Source organism: Hyla sarda, chromosome 6 (genome assembly GCF_029499605.1).
Source record: "Hyla sarda isolate aHylSar1 chromosome 6, aHylSar1.hap1, whole genome shotgun sequence".
In the NCBI taxonomy this organism is placed as follows: domain Eukaryota; kingdom Metazoa; phylum Chordata; class Amphibia; order Anura; family Hylidae; genus Hyla; species Hyla sarda.
This window is the reverse complement of record NC_079194.1, coordinates 59,863,937-59,883,764: the sequence shown is the minus strand read 5'-3', so window position 1 is coordinate 59,883,764 and position 19,828 is coordinate 59,863,937. Positions and strand designations below refer to the sequence as shown.

At 48.3% G+C, this 19,828-nt stretch overlaps 1 protein-coding gene and 1 long non-coding RNA gene across 8 annotated transcripts in view; one reads left to right on the top strand and one right to left on the bottom strand.

The window, feature by feature from the left end:
• DMC1 (DNA meiotic recombinase 1) overlaps positions 1-5,183 on the bottom strand; it is a 130,348-nt gene extending 125,165 nt beyond the window's left edge. For 3 of the 7 annotated variants that reach the window (XM_056523870.1, XM_056523871.1, XM_056523869.1), the window contains exons 1-2: positions 5,044-5,182; positions 4,735-4,961 (exon numbers count right to left, since the gene is read on the bottom strand). The gene's annotated coding sequence lies outside the window, so the exon portion shown is untranslated. Of the gene's footprint in view, positions 1-4,715; positions 4,962-5,014 lie in introns of all 7 variants that reach the window. The other 4 variants (XM_056523866.1, XM_056523872.1, XM_056523868.1 and 1 more) reach the window with 4 other exon arrangements.
• Positions 5,184-5,275: 92 nt separating this feature from the next.
• Positions 5,276-14,833, top strand: LOC130275657 (uncharacterized). The gene is made up of 3 exons (XR_008844859.1): positions 5,276-5,408; positions 11,998-12,082; positions 13,375-14,833. It is a non-coding gene; the product is annotated as an uncharacterized LOC130275657 (long non-coding RNA).
• The last annotated feature ends 4,995 nt before the right edge of the window (positions 14,834-19,828 follow it).

Sequence of the window (19,828 nt, the reverse complement as noted above, 5' to 3'; positions counted from 1 at the left end):
TTTGCCCTCTACTCCAACGTACGTTAAGGACACTGGAGCTCTTTTGACACACTTACAGGACTTTGGCACGAGACTTACAGACTTGCATCAGTGGATGTTGAGAGCTTGTACACCCGCATCCCTCACGATGCAGGTGTACAGGCTATCTGAGAGGTTTTACAGGAGACCGACTAATGGAGGACTTTATTTATTTTGTTTGTGACACCCTTTCTTTCATTTTGACACACAATGAGTTCCGGAATGGGGAGGATTGGTACCGGCAGGAGACTGGCACGGCCATGGGTACGCTGGTCTTCTGCACTTATGCCAATCTTTTCCTCACCATTTTTGAATGCTGGTACGTTTTCCCATCAGCAATCCCTTCCTATGACACATTAACTTTTTACATTATGTTGATGACATTTTGGTTGTTTGGGACAGCTCAGAGACTTCTTTTTTTGACTTTGTGTGTATGGATGTGTGTCTGGTTGCTTGTCTTTGTTGGATTCCTCTCGGGGCTTCGAAGTGGACTCCTCTGTACCTTGCTGAACCTCCCCAAAAGGTATACCTCATCTCCTCATTGATGGTTATTGGGGTTCACAAGGGCATTCAGGAGGCGCAGTTCTCTCTGTTTTTGTTATCTCGCCAGGACGGTGATGTTTGTTATCTTTACATGCAAAATTTTAATAAATACTTTTTTTTTTAAATTAATAGTGGACTGCAACGAGTTAGGAAACTTGACAGAACCACACTTTTAGAGAAGAAGACTAGGTGTAGAACCTCCCCAAAAGGTTTACTTTTTCCCTCTAAAACTCCAACATGAACCAGACGGTGATAAGTGCTATATGTCGTAACTGGTTGATTTTGGACACTGATCCTGATCTCCACAATGTCACCATGCATCCTCCACTAGTGACGTTCAGAAAGAACGTCACAACAGGAGTCAAATTGAAAAGAACTACTAATCTTACAGATCAAATTGCTTGCCCAAAACCAGGCCTGAGTTGGTTAACAAAGTTGCCCTGAAAGGAAACCACCCTTGCAAATCCTGTTCTTTTTGCACCCATATGCTCACGGGGAGAAATATTAAGATAGGGCTGGTTGAACACTGTGTTAACAATCTCACAATAGAAGAAATGGAAGACGGCACTCCGGTATTGGTGTCCAAATTCAAGAAAAGTGGTTTATTGATCCCAATACATACAAAATGATGCAACATTTCGACCTAACAATAAGGTCTTTATCAAGCACCCATGATAAAGACCTTATTGTTAGGTCGAAACGTTGCATCATTTTGTATGTATTGGGATCAATAAACCACTTTTCTTGAATTTGGACACCAATACCGGAGTGCCGTCTTCCATTTCTTCTATTGGTACGTTTGCCTTGGTCAAGCTTGAGGTCGGGCACCCACTAACCCTTGTAAGGGTTTGAACACTGTGCATCTCTCATCTTTTGTATTGTGTTAACAATCTCATTACCTGCCGGACATCTTACCTTGTATATGCAATGATATGCCCTTGTGGCAGATTCTACGTGGGCAAGGCCATTAGACAGCTCCAGATCCGGTTCCATGAACATCTGCTTTCTATCCGGACTGGAAGCGGGGCCCCCAGGTTTATTGCCCACATGAATCAGGCTCATGGCGGTACTTGTAAAGAGTTGAAATTTTGTGGTTTGGAAAGAGTATTCCCTCCACGATATGGAGGAGACCGTAGCAAGTTGTTGTTACAGAGGGAGGCCCGTATGATTTCCAGATTAGATGCTACTGACCCACTGGGTCTTAATGACCACAATGAGTTCAACATCTTTCTGTAACACTAACTTTATACGAACCTGATTAAGTATATGAACCACATTATATGTCTGCAATGTTTCTATGTTGTTTGTTTGTGTTTTGTCTATCACATGACTGGTCACGTATAACAAGTTGCCAAGCGACAGGGATGCATCCTTCCTATGTATTACGGAGCGGAGCTGCTGCTATTCCGGCTTGAGGAAGTGCATCATACGCACGAAACTGCCAGTTCCGGTTGCCCCCGCTTCCCTAACGCTTGACCTGCCTGTACCTGTTATGCTGCGACAACTCCAATAAAGCAGTTATTTGTGCTGTTTGTGCAATTTATGTTTGGATTGCCTGTGTTTCTTTTATACTGAGCACCACCGTATCAGAGTTCATCTAAGTCAATTTGGACAGCCTTCCACATTGTGTATTCATAGCACTTAGTGACGTAAGTGCCAGATTCCCTTCTTACCTGGTTTCTTACGTAATAATTGCTCTTTATCCATGACCATGCTGCATATTTCACGCTACAGTAAATCCACCGGGCAGTGGGAATAACGCAGCATATTTTACTAAGAGAAAACACAAAGGTCTTCTCCGCCACAGCCCTTTGTGCGCAGTAAGGTTTGGAGGCAGAAAGCCCTGTGTGTCTGCTCATAGTAAAATCCACTGCGTATTTCCCACTGCCTGGCGGATTTCCTGCAATGTGAAATACACATTGTATACGCTACCTGTGACCCTACGCATGCAGCCAAAACCATGCCCTCATGTGTTCATCAATGATCATACCATGGTATTAACAGCAACATTGCATGGCCATTTATGAACGCATAGGGGTGTGGTTTTGGCCACATGCATTTACTGGCATGTGGGAATGCGACCTAATGGGTTAGTAGATTTTTCCCACATGGAGCATTCTAGCTGGCACTATATATGGAGCATTCTACCTGGCACTATACATGGAGCAGTCTTGCTGGCAATATACATGGGGGACCTCTATCTGGCACTACATATGCAGCATTCTGTCTGGCACTACACGTATAGCATTTTGTCTGACACTACACGTGTAGCATTCAGTCTGGCACTACACATGGGAGCACTCTAAATGACACAACACATTAAGTATTCTATCTGGCACTACTTATGCGGCATTCTGTCCGGTACTATACATGGAGGGATTCTTGTTGGCATTACACATGGGGGGATTCTGCCTGGCATTACACATGTGGTGATTTTGGCTGGCATGATACATAGGGATTCTTCCTTGCATTACACATGGTGGGAAATTCTGTCTGGTATTGCACATGGGGAACTCTGACTGGAATTACACATGGGGGAGATTCTGGTTGGCATTACACATGGGGGGAGATTCTGGCTGGCATTACACATGGGGGGAGATTCTAGCTGGCATTACACATGGGGGAGATTCTAGCTGGCATTACACATGGGGGAGATTCTAGCTGGCATTATACATGGGGGAGATTCTAGCTGGCATTACACATGGGGGGAGATTCTAGCTGGCATTATACATGGGGGAGATTCTAGCTGGCATTACACATGGGGGGAGATTCTAGCTGGCATTATACATGGGGGAGATTCTAGCTGGCATTATACATGGGGGAGATTCTAGCTGGCATTACACATGGGGGGAGATTCTAGCTGGCATTATACATGGGGGAGATTCTAGCTGGCATTACACATGGGGGGAGATTCTAGCTGGCATTACACATGGGGGAGATTCTAGCTGGCATTACACATGGAGGAGATTCTAGCTGGCATTACACATGGGGGGGGGATTCTAGCTGGCATTACACATGGGGGAGATTCTAGCTGGCATTACACATGGGGGGAGATTCTAGCTGGCATTACACATGGGGGAGATTCTAGCTGGCATTACACATGGAGGAGATTCTAGCTGGCATTACACATGGGGGGGGATTCTAGCTGGCATTACACATGGGGGAGATTCTAGCTGGCATTACACATGGGGGAGATTCTAGCTGGCATTATACATGGGGGAGATTCTAGCTGGCATTACACATGGGGGAGATTCTAGCTGGCATTATACATGGGGGAGATTCTAGCTGGCATTACACATAAGGGGAGATTCTAGCTGGCATTACACATGGGGGGAGATTCTAGCTGGCATTACACATGGGGGAGATTCTAGCTGGCATTACACATGGGGGGAGATTCTAGCTGGCATTACACATGGGGGGGGATTCTAGCTGGCATTACACATGGGGGAGATTCTAGCTGGCATTACACATGGGGGGAGATTCTAGCTGGCATTATACATGGGGGAGATTCTAGCTGGCATTACACATGGGGGAGATTCTAGCTGGCATTACACATGGGGGAGATTCTAGCTGGCATTACACATAAGGGGAGATTCTAGCTGGCATTATACATGGGGGGAGATTCTAGCTGGCATTACACATGGAGGGAAATTCTAGCTGGCATTACACATGGGGGAGATTCTAGCTGGCATTACACATGGGGGAGATTCTAGCTGGCATTACACATGGAGGAGATTCTAGCTGGCATTACACATGGGGGAGATTCTAGCTGGCATTACACATAAGGGGAGATTCTAGCTGGCATTACACATGGAGGGAAATTCTAGCTGGCATTACACATGGGGGAGATTCTAGCTGGCATTACACATGGGGGAGATTCTAGCTGGCATTACACATGGAGGAGATTCTAGCTGGCATTACACATGGGGGGAGATTCTAGCTGGCATTACACATGGGGGAGATTCTAGCTGGCATTACACATGGGGGGAGATTCTAGCTGGCATTATACATGGGGGAGATTCTAGCTGGCATTACACATGGGGGGAGATTCTAGCTGGCATTACACATGGGGCTACTTTTTACATGTGTATATCCTCACAGAATCATCTAAAGCTAAAATATACAAACATAATTTCCAATAACGTTCAGAATACCTCATGTTGTATCCCTCACCTGAATTACGATAAAGTATCTGACTAATGTGACTGCTAAATTACTATTATTAGTCCTATTATGAACCAGGAGCCCGTCCTGTGCGGTGTCACCGTTCAGCAGGCCTGTGAGAGGAGATGTTTTCCCGCCTCTTTCAGTCAGCGCTGTGATTGGTCTGCCGCGGGTGACGTCACGCCGCCCAGGAATTGACAGAGAAGACGATCTCTTAGGATTGCCAGGTGCTGTAACTGTGTGAGGGAAACAGCGACATTGTAAGGATGGTGGCTGCTGTGGGTATTACCTCAAAGAACTGCCGCTGCTCCTACAGACCGGTATCAATGCAGCACAGTGCACGATGTACAAGGCTGGTCACCCTCCTCCCGCACTCCACAGATCATCGGGCCGGTGTGAGGTGGTTTTTTGAGCCCCCGTGAATCCTTGCGTCGGCTCCTCCCCCAGCTCTAGCTTCGGTAATCTTCGGAGAGCTGGAGGAGGAGCCGACGCAAGGATTCACGGGGGCGCAAAAAACCACCTCACACCGTGCGCACGTCTGCTCCCTCCCCCGACGTGTCCTTCCTGTGCTCCGCACCGTCTTCTGAGGATTCTTAGAGGAAAAGTTCAGCCACAACCCCCGGACATTCCTGGAGCTGGAGCCGCCTGGGCAGAGGAGAGAGAAGACAAGAAACACTGACCTGGTGAGACCCTGTGCCATGTGTCATATGTCTGCAAAACTGTCATGTGTGCAACTGTCTACTGTGCTCTGTATCTAATCCTGTCATGTGTGATACTGTCTGCTGAGTTGTGTATCTAATCCTGTCATGTGTGCAACTGTCTGCTGTGCTCTGTATCTAATCCTGTCATGTGTGATACTGTCTGCTGTGCTCTGTATCTAATCCTGTCATGTGTGCAACTGTCTGCTGTGCTCTGTATCTAATCCTGTCATGTGTGATACTGTCTGCTGAACTGTGTATCTAATCCTGTCATGTGTGATACTGTCTGCTGTGCTCTGTATCTAATCCTGTCATGTGTGATACTGTCTGCTGTGCTCTGTATCTAATCCTGTCGTGTTCAACTGTCTGCTGTGCTCTGTATCTAATCCTGTCATGTATGATACTGTCTGCTGTGCTCTGTATATAATCCTGTCATGTGTGATACTGTCTGCTGAGCTCTGTATCTAATCCTGTCATGTATGATACTGTCTGCTGAGCTGTGTATCTAATCCTGTCATGTGTGATACTGTCTGCTGTGCTCTGTATCTAATCCTGTCATGTGTGCAACTGTCTGCTGTGCTCTGTATCTAATCCTGTCATGTGTGATACTGTCTGCTGTGCTCTGTATCTAATCCTGTCATGTGTGATACTGTCTGCTGTGCTCTGTATCTAATCCTGTCATGCAGGGGCGGACATATCACTTGTTCAGCCGGTTTGGCTGCACAGGGGCCCAGCGTGTTAGGGGGCCCACCTAGTAGCCCAGGTCACAGCCTGGGCCTCACAGTCTGGGCCCCTGCAGGGCTCCCTGCCAGTACTTCATACTATATGCTGCAGCAACAGGTCCCGGACCTGCCGCTGACAGAAGTAATTTACCTTTAAACCGGCCGGGGTAGACAGACAGGCCAGGGGCTGATGGGAACAGACGTGCCCCGCACAGGCATGTCTGTTCCAAGCCCCTGACGTCACGTGTCATGGCCGGCAGAAGCGACAGGAGCAGCAAACCCTCCCGCCTCACACGGCAGCATCGCTGAGCAGATAAGGTGAGGAGAGCGACGATCGGGTGCAGGGCTGTGCGGGGGGGGGGGGGGAGGGGATTGTAATGATGATGAAGAGGACAGAAGGGGTGTTGAAGAGGTTGGTGGTGTAAGGATAAGGAGGATTGGGGGTCTGGGAGAGCGTAGTGTTGATAAGGAGGACCAAAAGGGGGGTCAGGGGGGTAGTGATTAGGGGGTTTAATGTTGATGAGAAGGACTGGGGGGGGTGTCAGCTGTGTAATACTGATGAGGTGCTTAAGGTATATGAGGTGATGAGGAGACTGAGGATGGGGTGCGTGGGGTGTATGGGGGTGATGAGGAGACTGAGGGTGGAGTGCATGGGTTGTATGGGGTGATGAGGATGGAGTGCATGGGGTGTATGGGGGTGATGAGGAGACTGAGGATGGGGTGCGTGGGGTGTATGGGGGTGATGAGGAGACTGAGGATGGAGTGTGTGGGGTGTATGGGGTAATGAGGAGACTGAGGATGGAGTGCGTGGGGTGTATGGGGTAATGAGGAGACTGAGGATGGAGTGCGTGGGGTGTATGGGGTAATGAGGAGACTGAGGATGGAGTGCGTGGGGTGTATGGGGTAATGAGGAGACTGAGGATGGAGTGCGTGGGGTGTATGGGGGTGATGAGGAGACTGAGGATGGAGTGCATGGGTTGTATGGGGTGATGAGGATGGAGTGCATGGGGTGTATGGGGGTGATGAGGAGACTGAGGATGGAGTGCGTGGGGTGTATGGGGGTGATGAGACTGAGGGTGGAGTGCGTGGGGTGATGAGGAGACTGAGGATGGAGTGCGTGGGGTGTATGGGAGTGATGAGGAGACTGAGGATGGGGTGTATGGGGTGATGAGGAGACTGAGGATGGAGTGCATGGGGTGTATGGGGGTGATGAGGATGGAGTGCATGGGGTGTATGGGGTGATGAGGATGGAGTGCATGGGCTGTATGGGGTGATGAGGAGACTGAGGATGGAGTGCGTGGGGTGTATGGGGGTGATGAGGATGGAGTGCATGGGGTGTATGGGGTGATGAGGAGACTGAGGATGGAGTGCATAGGGTGATGAGGAGACTGAAGATGGAGTGCATGGGGTGATGAGGAGACTGAGGATGGAGTGCATAGGGTGATGAGGAGACTGATGATGGACTGCATGGGGGGATGAGGAGACTGATGATGGAGTGGAGTGCATGAGGGGATGAGGAGACTGAAGATGGAGTGCATGGGGTGATGAGGAGACTGATGATGGAGTGCATGGGGTGTATGCGGTGATGAGGAGACTGAGGATGGAGTGCATGGGGTGATGAGGAGACTAAGGATTGAGTGCATGGGGTGATGAGGAGACTGAGGATGGAGTGCATGGGGTGTATGCGGTGATGAGGAGACTGAGGATGGAGTGCATGGGGTGATGAGGAGACTGAGGATGGAGTGCGTGGGGTGAGGAGGAGACTGAGGATGGAGTGCATGGGGTGATGAGGAGACTGAGGATGGAGTGCATGGGGTGATGAGGAGACTGAGGATGGAGTGCATGGGGTGATGAGGAGACTGAGGATTGAGTGCATAGGGTGTATGGGGTGATTAGGAGACTGAGGATGGAGTACATGGGGTGTATGGGGGTGATGAGGAGACTGAGGATGGAGTGCATGGGGGGATGGGGTGCGTGGGGTGTATGGGGGTGATGAGACTGAGGATGGAGTGCATGGGCTGTATGGGGTGATGAGGAGACTGAGGATGGAGTGCGTGGGGTGTATGGGGGTGATGAGGATGGAGTGCATGGGGTGTATGGGGTGATGAGGAGACTGAGGATGGAGTGCGTGGGGTGTATGGGGGTGATGAGAATGGAGTGCATGGGGTGTATGGGGGTGATGAGGAGACTGAGGATGGAGTGCATAGGGTGATGAGGAGACTGAAGATGGAGTGCATGGGGTGATGAGGAGACTGAGGATGGAGTGCATAGGGTGATGAGGAGACTGATGATGGACTGCATGGGGGGATGAGGAGACTGATGATGGAGTGGAGTGCATGAGGGGATGAGGAGACTGAAGATGGAGTGCATGGGGTGATGAGGAGACTGATGATGGAGTGCATGGGGTGTATGCGGTGATGAGGAGACTGAGGATGGAGTGCATGGGGTGATGAGGAGACTGAGGATTGAGTGCATAGGGTGTATGGGGTGATGAGGAGACTGAGGATGGAGTACATGGGGTGTATGGGGGTGATGAGGAGACTGAGGATGGAGTGCATGGGGTGATGAGGAGACTGAGGATGGGGTGCGTGGGGTGTATGGGGGTGATGAGACTGAGGATGGAGTGCGTGGGGTGTATGGGGTGATGAGGAGACTGAGGATGGGGTATATGGGGGTGATGAGGAGACCGAGGATGGGTTGTGTGGGGTGTATGGGGTGATGAGACTGAGGATGGGGTGCGTGGGGTGATGATTAGACTGAGAATGGGTTGTGTGGGGTGTATGGGGGGATGAGACTGAGGATGGGGTGTGTGGGGTGTATGGGGGAGATAAGGAGACTGAGGATGGGTTGCGTGGGGTGTATGGGGTGATGAGGAGACTGAGGATGGAGTGCGTGGGGTGTATGGGGTGATTCAGTGGTGTATCGTGGTTGGCAGTATTATATTCATAGAGTACAGTGGTTGGCAGTATTATATTCAGGGGTACAGTATTTGGCAGTATTATATTCAGGGGTACAGTGGTTGGCAGTATTCAGGGGGTACAGTGGTTGGCAGTATTATATTCAGGGGTACAGTATTTGGCAGTATTATATTCAGGGGTACAGTGGTTGGCAGTATTATATTCAGGGGTACAGTGGTTGGCAGTATTCAGTGGGTACAGTGGTTGGCTGTATTATATTCAGGGGTACATTGGTTGGCAGTATTATATTCAGGGGTACAGTGGTTGGCAGTATTCAGGGGGTACAGTGGTTGGCAGTATTATATTCAGGGGGTACAGTATTTGGCAAGGTTATAATGATTATTGTCATCATACAGAGGATGAGGATCTACTGACAAATTAAGGAACCAATGATGTCCAGGTGTCAGACTCTGCAGAGAAGATGGGAGAAGTCCTGGTGTCTGGACCAGAGGAAGAAGAAAAGTAAAGACAACTGAGAAGACGTCACTCAGGTCAGTGATATCATTGTGTATTTTCCTAACTGTCCCATCAGAGCTGTAGTCACTGATATCATTGTGTAGTCTCCTGACTGTCCCATCAGCTGTAGTCACCTCAGACATGATGGGAGTTGCAGCTTTCCAACATCTGGGGAGCCACTTGTACCAAGGTGATTGGTGGGGGTCCCATGAGTCAGACCCCCACCATAAAAATGGGCTGTTTATTTTAAAATGCCTGGGCCTATTTTTGGTCCCAGTCTGGCCCTGCCTGTAAGTCACTTCTATCACTAAGGATAAGAAGCCAAGGAACCAGGGGGTGCCAAGGGGTGTCGTGCTAAGTCCAGGGGTGCGAATGTTAAGGGGAGCACTGCCCTCTGCCTCCCAGCTAGATACGGGTCAGGCTGACCTGGGGGAGTACTTACTGGGCCGCACACTGAGAGGGACAGGGGCCACCCGGAGCCTACCTCAGGAGTCGTTCCATCCACCTGTGGTGGACAAGGCAAGTACACGCGCGGGGTAAGTGGAGGCCCTCCGGTGGGGTCTAGGTACATGAGGGGGCACAGTGCTGTGGGGGGGGGGGGGGCCCAGGCACATTCTTTGCACAGGGGCCCTCTGCTGTCTGTGTCCGCCCCTGCTGTCATGTATGATACTGTCTGCTGAGCTGTGTATCTAATCCTGTCATGTGTGATACTGCCTGCTGAACTGTGTATCTAATCCTGTCATGTGTGATACTGTCTGCTGTGCTCTGTATCTAATCCTGTCATGTGTGATACTGTCTGCTGTGCTCTGTATCTAATCCTGTCATGTGTGATACTGTCTGATGAGCTGTGTATCTAATCCTGTCATGTGTGATACTGTCTGCTGTGCTCTGTATGTAATCCTGTCATCTGTGATACTGTCTGCTGTGCTTTGTATCTAATCCTGTCATGTGTGATACTGTCTGATGAGCTGTGTATCTGAGCCTTGTATCTAGTCCTATTATGGATGATCTGTCTGCTGAGCTGTTGTATCTAATCTTTACATGGTTGATACTGTCTGCTGAGCCTGTGTATCTAAATCTGTTATGTGTGATACTGTCTGCTGAGCCTGTGTATCTAAATCTGTTATGTGTGATGCTGTCTGCTGAGCCTGTGTATCTAAATCTGTTATGTGTGATACTGTCTGCTGAGCCTGTGTATCTAAATCTGTTATGCGTGATACTGTCTGCTGAGCCTGTGTATCTAAATCTGTTATGCGTGATACTGTCTGCTGAGCCTGTGTATCTAAATCTGTTATGTGTGATACTGTCTGCTGAGCCTGTGTATCTAAATCTGTTATGTGTGATACTGTCTGCTGAGCCTGTGTATCTAAATATGTTATGTGTGATACTGTCTGCTGAGTCTGTGTATCTAAATCTGTTATGTGTGATACTGTCTGCTGAGCCTGTGTATCTAAATCTGTTATGTGTGATGCTGTCTGCTTAGCCTGTGTATCTAAATATGTTATGTGTGATGCTGTCTGCTGAGCCTGTGCATCTAAATCTGTTATATGTGATGCTGTCTGCTTAGCCTGTGTATCTAATCCTATCATGTGTCATACTACTGCTCAGCTTGGGGCTGGACTGGCCATTAAGCATTAGAGGCCACAATAAGGGGCCATGAGCAGAGGAGTCAGGAGGGTTTAGGGGTATGATGGGATCAGAGGGGTCTGGAGGAGGACACAGTGGTCTCGGGACAGAGGGGTCTGGAGGAGGACACAGTGGTCTCGGGACAGAGGGTTCTGGAGGAGGACACAGTGGTCTCGGGACAGAGGGGTCTGGAGGAGGACATAGTGGTCTGGGGGGATAGAGGGGTCTGGAGGAGGACACAGTGGTCTCCGGACAGAGGGGTCTGGAGGAGGACACAGTGGTCTCGGGACAGAGGGGTCTGGAGGAGGACACAGTGGTCTCAGGACAGAGGGGTCTGGAGGAGGACACAGTGGTCTCGGGACAGAGGGGTCTGGAGGAGGACACAGTGGTCTCGGGACAGAGGGTTCTGGAGGAGGACACAGTGGTCTCGGGACAGAGGGTTCTGGAGGAGGACACAGTGGTCTCGGGACAGGGGTCTGGAGGAGGACACAGTGGTCTGGGGGGATAGAGGGGTCTGGAGGAGGACACAGTGGTCTCGGGACAGAGGGGTCTGGAGGAGGACACAGTGGTCTCGGGACAGAGGGGTCTGGATGAGGACACAGTGGTCTCGGGACAGGGGTCTGGAGGAGGACACAGTGGTCTGGGGGGGATAGAGAGGTCTGAAGGAGGATTTAGGGGTGCAGGGGACAGATGGGTCTGTAAGGGATATATTTAGGGGGCACAGTATCTGGCAGGGTTATAATGATTATTGTCTTCTTATGGAGGATGAGGATCTGTGGACAAAGTGACTAACGTATGATGTGCTTGTGTCAGACTCTGCAGAGAAGATGGAGCTGGAAGAAGTCCTGGCATCTGGACCAGATAAAGAAGAAAAGACAACAGAGAAGACGTCACTCAGGTCACTGATATCATTGTGTGTTCTGTCTGACTGTCCCATCAGCTGGAGTCTATTGTAAGTTCTGCAGGGATGATGGGCGATTATGTACTCCAACCTGTGGCTCTGCAGATATTACAAAACTTCAACTCCCATCATGCCTAGGGCTCTCCAGCATAGTCCAAAATGATGGGAGTTGAGAGGTCAGGCAGGCACACTGGGTGGGCACAATCCTTTGTAGTGGACACTATTATGTTTTAAGGGTCTCTTGTATGGTACAGCTATGCACTGAGCACACAGTCTATGTACTACTATACTATGTCATGGCACACAGTGGGTGGCACTAGTATATCCTAGCAGCACAGTGTGTGACATTATTATATCCTGGCAGCACAGTGTGTGACATTATTATATCCACAATAGGCGGAGGGTGGCACTTTCCTAATTTGGTGGTGCACGTGGATGGATCAGGCCCAGAACATAGTAGAGAAGTAATCCCAGCACTCACCATATGTTCAATGATATGCAATAAACTACATTGAATATATGGTAAGTGCTGGATTTACTTCTCTTCTATGATTATATCCATGCAGCACAGTTTGGGGCACTGTTAAAGCCTGGTGGCACAGTGTGCAGCACTGGTATATCTAGGAGGCACAATGTGCGGCACTGTACTTCATGATCATCAAGTACAGTAACGACCCATTAGTGTAATGTAAGTATAATATTTTGTGTGTAGGGGTGAGACATGAGGAGGGATTCGGGTGGAATGGGGGCGTGGCCAGGGCGGAGTCTTGCCAGCGGCCTTTGCTTTATTTGGTCCGGGGGCCCTGAGTGTTGTCAGTCCGCCCATTCGTGTGGTTGAGTTTTATCAAAATTTGTGCAGAGTATAAGTGGACCTGTTGCCCATAGCAACCAATCAGATGGCTTGTTTCGTTTTTTAAAGGATTTTTCAAAAATTAAGGAGGGATCTGATTGGTTTCTATGGGCTACAGGTTAACTTTGCCTCAGCTCACGTTTTGATAAATATCCCCCTCAGATCTTATTTTGTTTCCTGAAAAATTTAGATTAATCTAAATCCGAGCATTTTGGGACTCGATTAGGGTGGCCCTCTATGTCAATTAAGTTGGGCGCCACTGAAAGTACATATGGGGGGGAGGGGGGTTCCTGTTCCCATCATGCACCTTAGAACCCAACAACCAATTCCAGCATATTGACCCATAGCAAATTTCATAACATTTGCCCATGTTAATCCCCGACATATACCCCTTACTGTTAAACCATATAGTGGTATATAACGGCCATTTTTTTTGCAGTGGCCCACTGTATAGGAGAGCTCGTACATACGAACCTTAAATAGACAAGACCCGGACATTTAGGGTGAGTTCACGTTTGAGTATTTTCTTTCAAACTTGAAAGTTTGAAATGGGCGGGCTCTCCACGGAAAATCCACCGCAGACCCCATTACATTCACTAGGGTCTGCGGTGGATTTTTAACAGCGGAGATTCTGCTGTCAAAAATCTGCTGGGTGCGTTCTTACGAGCGTATTTCCTTTCAAACTCGCAGCATGTTTTCAATGGGGTCTGCGGCGGATTTTCTGCAGCGGAAATTCAGCTGCCAAAAATTTGCCACTGACAGCTGGTGGAGAGCCCGCCCCCTTTCAAACTTTCAAGTATGAAAGAAAGTACGCTGGTGTGAAAGAGGATGTCCAGAAATAAAGGCAGTGCCACCTCTGTTCTCAGGTTGTTCATCTTATTACAACTTGTCTCCATTCACTTCAATGGAACTGAGCTGCAATACCACACACAAGCTGAGGACAGGTGTGGTGCTGTTTTTTGGAAGAAATCAGCTTAGTTTTTCTAACCTTTGATATATTGGTATATGTCAGCGTGGTTATAGGATGCAACTGGGTAAAGTATAGCTGACTCAGGTTTACTTATTGTAACATGTTCATGTAATGATCTGTGAAGGGACAGCGCCCGGTCACTTACCTGGTAATTGTAGAAAACTAGGCTAAGAGAATGGAGTCATGTAATGCGAGGTGGTGAGTTCATACAGCGAGTCCTATTATGGTGTGATGTAATACCTCTGTCTGTCTCAGGAACTGTCCAGAGCAGGAGAAGTTTGCTATGGGGATTTGCTCCTGCTCTTGACAGTTCCTGACATGGACAGAGGTGTCAGCAGAGAGCAGTGTGGTCAGACAGATAGGAAATTCAAAATGAAAAGAACTTCCTCTGGAGCATACAGCAGCTAATATGTACTATAGGAAGGACTAAGATTTTTAAATAGAAGTATTTTACATACCTGCTTAACGTTCTGGCACCAGTTGACTTAAAAAATAGTTTTTCACTTGAGTACCCCTTTAAAATGCATATGATTGACTGAAGAAATGAGGGGGGGGGCTTGTAGGGGAAAATCTATTAAAATGCATATGGCAGGGGGATCGGGGGGGGGGGGGTTCATTAAAATGGCACAGGGGGATCAGTTGAAATGACACAGGGGGATCAACTAAAATAGCATTGGAGGATTGAGGGGACTGAAATGGCCCAACGTCCCAATGTCATTTCAATCCCCCCTCTGATCCACGCTGTGCCATTTCAATCCCCCTCCTCTTAACCCCCCCCCCCCCTGATTTTCCCATGTAATTTCAATTGTCCCCTTTAACCCCCTTTGCAATTTTAATCCCCTTCTGATCCCCCTGTACCATTTCAATTCCCCCATCTGATCCCCCTGTACCATTTAAATCCCCCCTACTCTGATCCCCCCCCATTTGATCCCCCCATGCCATTTTAATCCCTTTTTGTTCCATTTTTATTCTCCCCTTTTGATCCCCCTGTGCCATTTTAATCCCCCTCCTCTTATCCCCCCCCCCCCCGTGCCATTTCAATTGTCAATCTCTGATCCCCCTGTGGCATTTTAATTGCCCTCCTCTGATCCCACTGTGGCATTTCAGTTGCCCCCCTCTGATACCCCCCATGCCATTTTAATCCCCTTCTAATCCCCCTGTGCCATTACATGACGTGTATAGGTGGAGCTATAACTAAATAATTAATTATGCAAATTATCATTGCCAGTATTTTTTGGCAATAAAGGTGGCAACCCTAATTGTATCATGACTTTATATTCACAAATCCTTCATATCCCAAACTTCATATCCCACCCTCATATTCTGACATTAAAGGACCACTGTAGTGCTAGACTTTTAACCTCTTCAGGACATAGGGCATATGGATACGCCCTGAATCCCGAGTCCTTAAGGACCGAGGGCATATCCATACGCCCGTGGGAATTCCGGCCCCCACCGCTAGCCGGTTGGGGACCGGAGCCGGATGCCTGCTGAAATCGTTCAGCAGGCATCCCGGCATATCGCCCAGGGGGGTCATTATGCCCCCCATGTCGGCGACAATTCAGTCCAGCGATCTGCGGCGATTCCGGGTCAATCGGGTCTCCAATGACCCGGTGACCCGGAATTACTGGCTGTTCGGGGCCGTCTCTGACGGCCCCGAACAGCCAGAGCCTGCAGGGGTGAGGTGGCACTGGTGCCACCTCACGATCGCCCTGATTCGTCGGCCGGATTACCGGCCGACCAATCAGGGCGCCTGCTGCGGGTGTCACTCCCGCACCCGCTCCGCCCCTCTTCTGGAGGACGTGAGCGGGTGCGGGACATGCACCCCGGGTGCTGGGGACCCCGATCCCCGGCGCCCCTGTTGGGATCGGGGCCCCAGGAGCAGCTGCGGCGGCGGGACTGACCTGCAGCGTCTGGATCGTTGGAGGTGAGTGACAGCCTCCTGCTGTTGCTTAGCAACAGCTCCCAGCATGCAAAAAGGGCATGCTGGGAGCTGTAGTTATGCAACAGCAGGAGGCAGACCACCACAACTCCCAGCATTCCCTTATGGGCATGCTGGGACTTATGGTTTTGCAACAGCTGGAGGCACATTCTTTCTATGGAAAAGTGTACCTTCAGCTGTTGTATAACTACAACTCCCAGCTTGCACAAACAGCTAAAGTGCATGCTGGGAGTTGTAGTGGTGCATCTGCTGGTTGCATAACTACAACTCCCAGCATGCCCGTTGGCTGTCGTTGACTGCTGAGAGTTGTAGTTTTGCAACAGCTGAAGGCACACTGGTTGTGAAACTCAGAGTTTTTTTTTTACCTAACTCAGTGTTTCACGACCGGTGTGCCTCCAGCTGTTGCAAACTACAACTGTCAGCAGTCACCGTACACCATGCACCGTACATGCTGGGAGTTGTAGTTTTGAAACAGCTGGAGGCACACTGGTTGTGAAACACTGAGTTAGGTCACAAACTCAGTGATACATAACCAGTGTGCCTACAGTTGTTGCAAAACTGCAACTCTCAGCAGTCACCGACAGCCAACGGGCATGCTGGGAGTTGTAGTTATGCAACAGCTGGATGTCCCCCCCCCCAATGTGAACGTACAGGGTACACTCACATGGGCGGAGGATTACAGTAAGTATCTGGCTGCAAATTTGAGCTGCCGCAAACTTTCTGCTGCAGCTCAAATTGCCAGCGAGAAACTACTGTGAACCCCCGCCCGTGCGACTGTACCCTAAAAACACTACACTACACTACCACAAAAAATAAAATAAAAAGTAAAAAACACTACGTATACACATACCCCTATACAACCCCCCTCCCCTCCCCAATAAAAATGAAAAACGTCTGGTACGCCACTGTTTCCAGAACGGAGCCTCCAGCTGTTGCAAAACAACTCCCAGTATTGTCGGACAGCCGTTGACTGTCCAGGCATGCTGGAAGTTTTGCAACAGCTGGAGGCACCCTGTTTGGGAATCACTGGCGTAGAATACCCCTATGTCCACCCCTATGCAATCCCTAATTTAGGCCTCAAATGCGCATGGCGCTCTCACTTTGGAGCCCTGTCGTATTTCAAGGCAACAGTTTAGGGTCACATATGGGGTATCGCCGTACTCGGGAGAAATTGTGTTACAAATTTTGGGGGGTATTTTCTGCTTTTACCCTTTTTAAAAATGTAAAATTTTTGGGAAAACAAGCATTTTAGGTAAAAAAAAAAAATTTCTTTGACATATGCAAAAGTCGTGAAACACCTGTGGGGTATAAAGGTTCACTTAACCCCTTGTTACGTTCCCCGAGGGGTCTAGTTTCCAAAATGGTATGCCATGTGGTTTTTTTTTTGCTATCCTGGCACCATAGGGGCTTCCTAAATGCGGCATGCCCCCAGAGAAAAATTTGCGTTCAAAAAGCCAAATGTGACTCCTTCTCTTACGAGACCTGTAGTGCGCCAGCAGAGCACTTTTCACCCCCATATGGGGTGTTTTCTGAATCGGGAGAAATTGGGCTTCAAATTTTTAGGGGTATTTTCTGCTATTACCCTTTTTAAAAATAAAAACATTTTGGGAAAACAAGCATTTTAGGTAACATTTTTTTTTTTTTTTTTTTTTTTACATTTGCAAAAGTCGTGAAACACCTGTGGGGTATTAAGGTTCACTTTATCCCATGTTACATTCCCCGAGGGGTCTAGTTTCCAAAATGGTATGCCATGTGGTTTTTTTTTGCTGTTCTGGCACCATAAGGGCTTCCTAAAGGTAACATGCCCCCCAAAAACCATTTCAGAAAAACGTACTCTCCAAAATCCCCTTGTCGCTTCTTCCCTTCTGAGCCCTCTACTGCGCCCGCCGAACACTTTACATAGACATATGAGGTATGTGCTTACTCGAGAGAAATTGGGCTACAAATGCAAGTAAAAATTTTGTCCTTTTACCCCTTGTAAAAATTCAAAAATTGGGTCTACAAGAACATGTGTGTGTAAAAAATGAAGATTGTGAATTTTCTCCTTCACTTTGCTGCTATTCGTGTGAAACACCTAAAGGGTTAAAACGCTGACTGAATGTCATTTTGAATACTTTGGGGGGTGTAGTTTTTATAATGGGGTCATTTATGGGGTATTTCTAATATGAAGACCCTTCAAATCCACTTCAAACCTGAACTGGTCCCTGAAAAATACTGAGTTTGAAAATTTTGTGAAAAATCGGAAAATTGCTGCTGACCGTTGAAGCCCTCTGGTGTCTTCCAAAAGTAAAAACACGTCAATTTTATGATGCAAACATAAAGTAGACATATTGTATATGTGAACCAAAAAAAAATGTATTCGTAATATCCATTTTCCTTACAAGCAGAGAGCTTCAAAGTTAGAAAAATGCTAAATTTTCAAATTTTTCATCAAATTTACGGATTTTTCACCAAGAAAGGATGCAAGTATCGACAAAAATTTACCGCTATGTTAAAGTAGAATATGTCACGAAAAAACAATCTCGGAATCAGAATGATAACTAAAAGCATTCCAGAGTTATTAATGTTTAAAGTGACAGTGGTCAGATGTGCAAAAAACGCTCCGGTCCTTAAAGCCAAAATGGGCTCCGTCCTGAAGGGGTTAAATATCCCTGTGCCCGGGCCTCAATAATAAACAAAAACAAAATAAACTTTAACTCACCTTCCTACGAGCCCCCGTTGGTCCGACACAGGCCTCACGGTCCATCGGTGTGAACCTCGTTCAACTTCCTGGGAACGGGGACGCCGCAGAGTCGTCGGCTTATCACCGGTGATAGGCTGAGCCCACTGTCATGTAAGGAGCTCTGGCCGGCTTGTGAAATGACAGTGGGCTCAGCCTATCACCGGCCAGGGTGGGACATTGCTGCGGCTGGTTATAAGCCGACGACTCTGCGGCGTTCCCATCCCCAGGAAGTTGAACGAGGTTCACCCCACTGGACAGTAAGGCCTGTGCCGGACCAACGAGGGCTCGTAGGAAGGTGAGTTAAAGTTTATTTTTGAGGCCCGGGCACAGGAATATATAAAAGTCTAGCACTACAGTTGTCCTTTAAATCCTTTCCTCATATCCCGACTTGTTACTTTGTCCTCATATCTCGACCTCATATCCCGACCTCATATCACGTCCTCATATCCCAACCTCATATCTCGTCCTCATATCCTGACCTCATATCCCGTCCTCATATCCCAATCTCATATCCCATCCTCATGTGGGGCTGGTTTGTGATAAAGAGATTGTAGGCCGAAAAAATAAATTGGGCCTTGCTTTGTGATGGGATGGCTTGTGGGAGGGGTTGTGGCTCTATAGTCGGATTGGCACATTCACCCGCAGATGTGGAGGTTGTGGAGTAAGATGGGGCTGGGCTGTGATATAGACATTGGGGGAGATTTATCAAAAACTGTGCAGAGGAAGTGCGGTGCAGTTGCCAATGGCAACCAATCAGATCGCTTCTTTCATTTCTAAAGAGACCTCTGAAAAATGAAAGAAGCAATCTAATTGGTTGCCATGGACAACTGCACAACTCTTCCTTTACACGGGTTTTGATACATCTCCCCCATTGTGTTGAAGAGCCTGTGATGTGGTTGTATGGGGCGAAAATGTTGTTTTGGGGCCTTGAGCTGTTAAAAAATGGCTGAAAATAGAAGAGTTGTAGATTGCTGGAGGGGTGTGGTTTGCAAGCTGGACTGACACACTCACCCGGGGATGCAGAGTGGAGCTGTAGGAGTCCCATAGACTTGCAAGGGACTTTAGTCAAAAACCCAGACCCTCGCAAATGGGTGTAAGTTAGGGTAAATTTAAGTCTACTATATTTTTAGTTGACATAAGTAACATGTGACCAAGTTTCATAGAAATATGTTCAGGCATTTGAAGTTATGCTGGAATATAGACACATAGGGGGAGATTTATCAAACCCTGTGCAGAGGAAAAGTTGCCCAGCTGCCCAT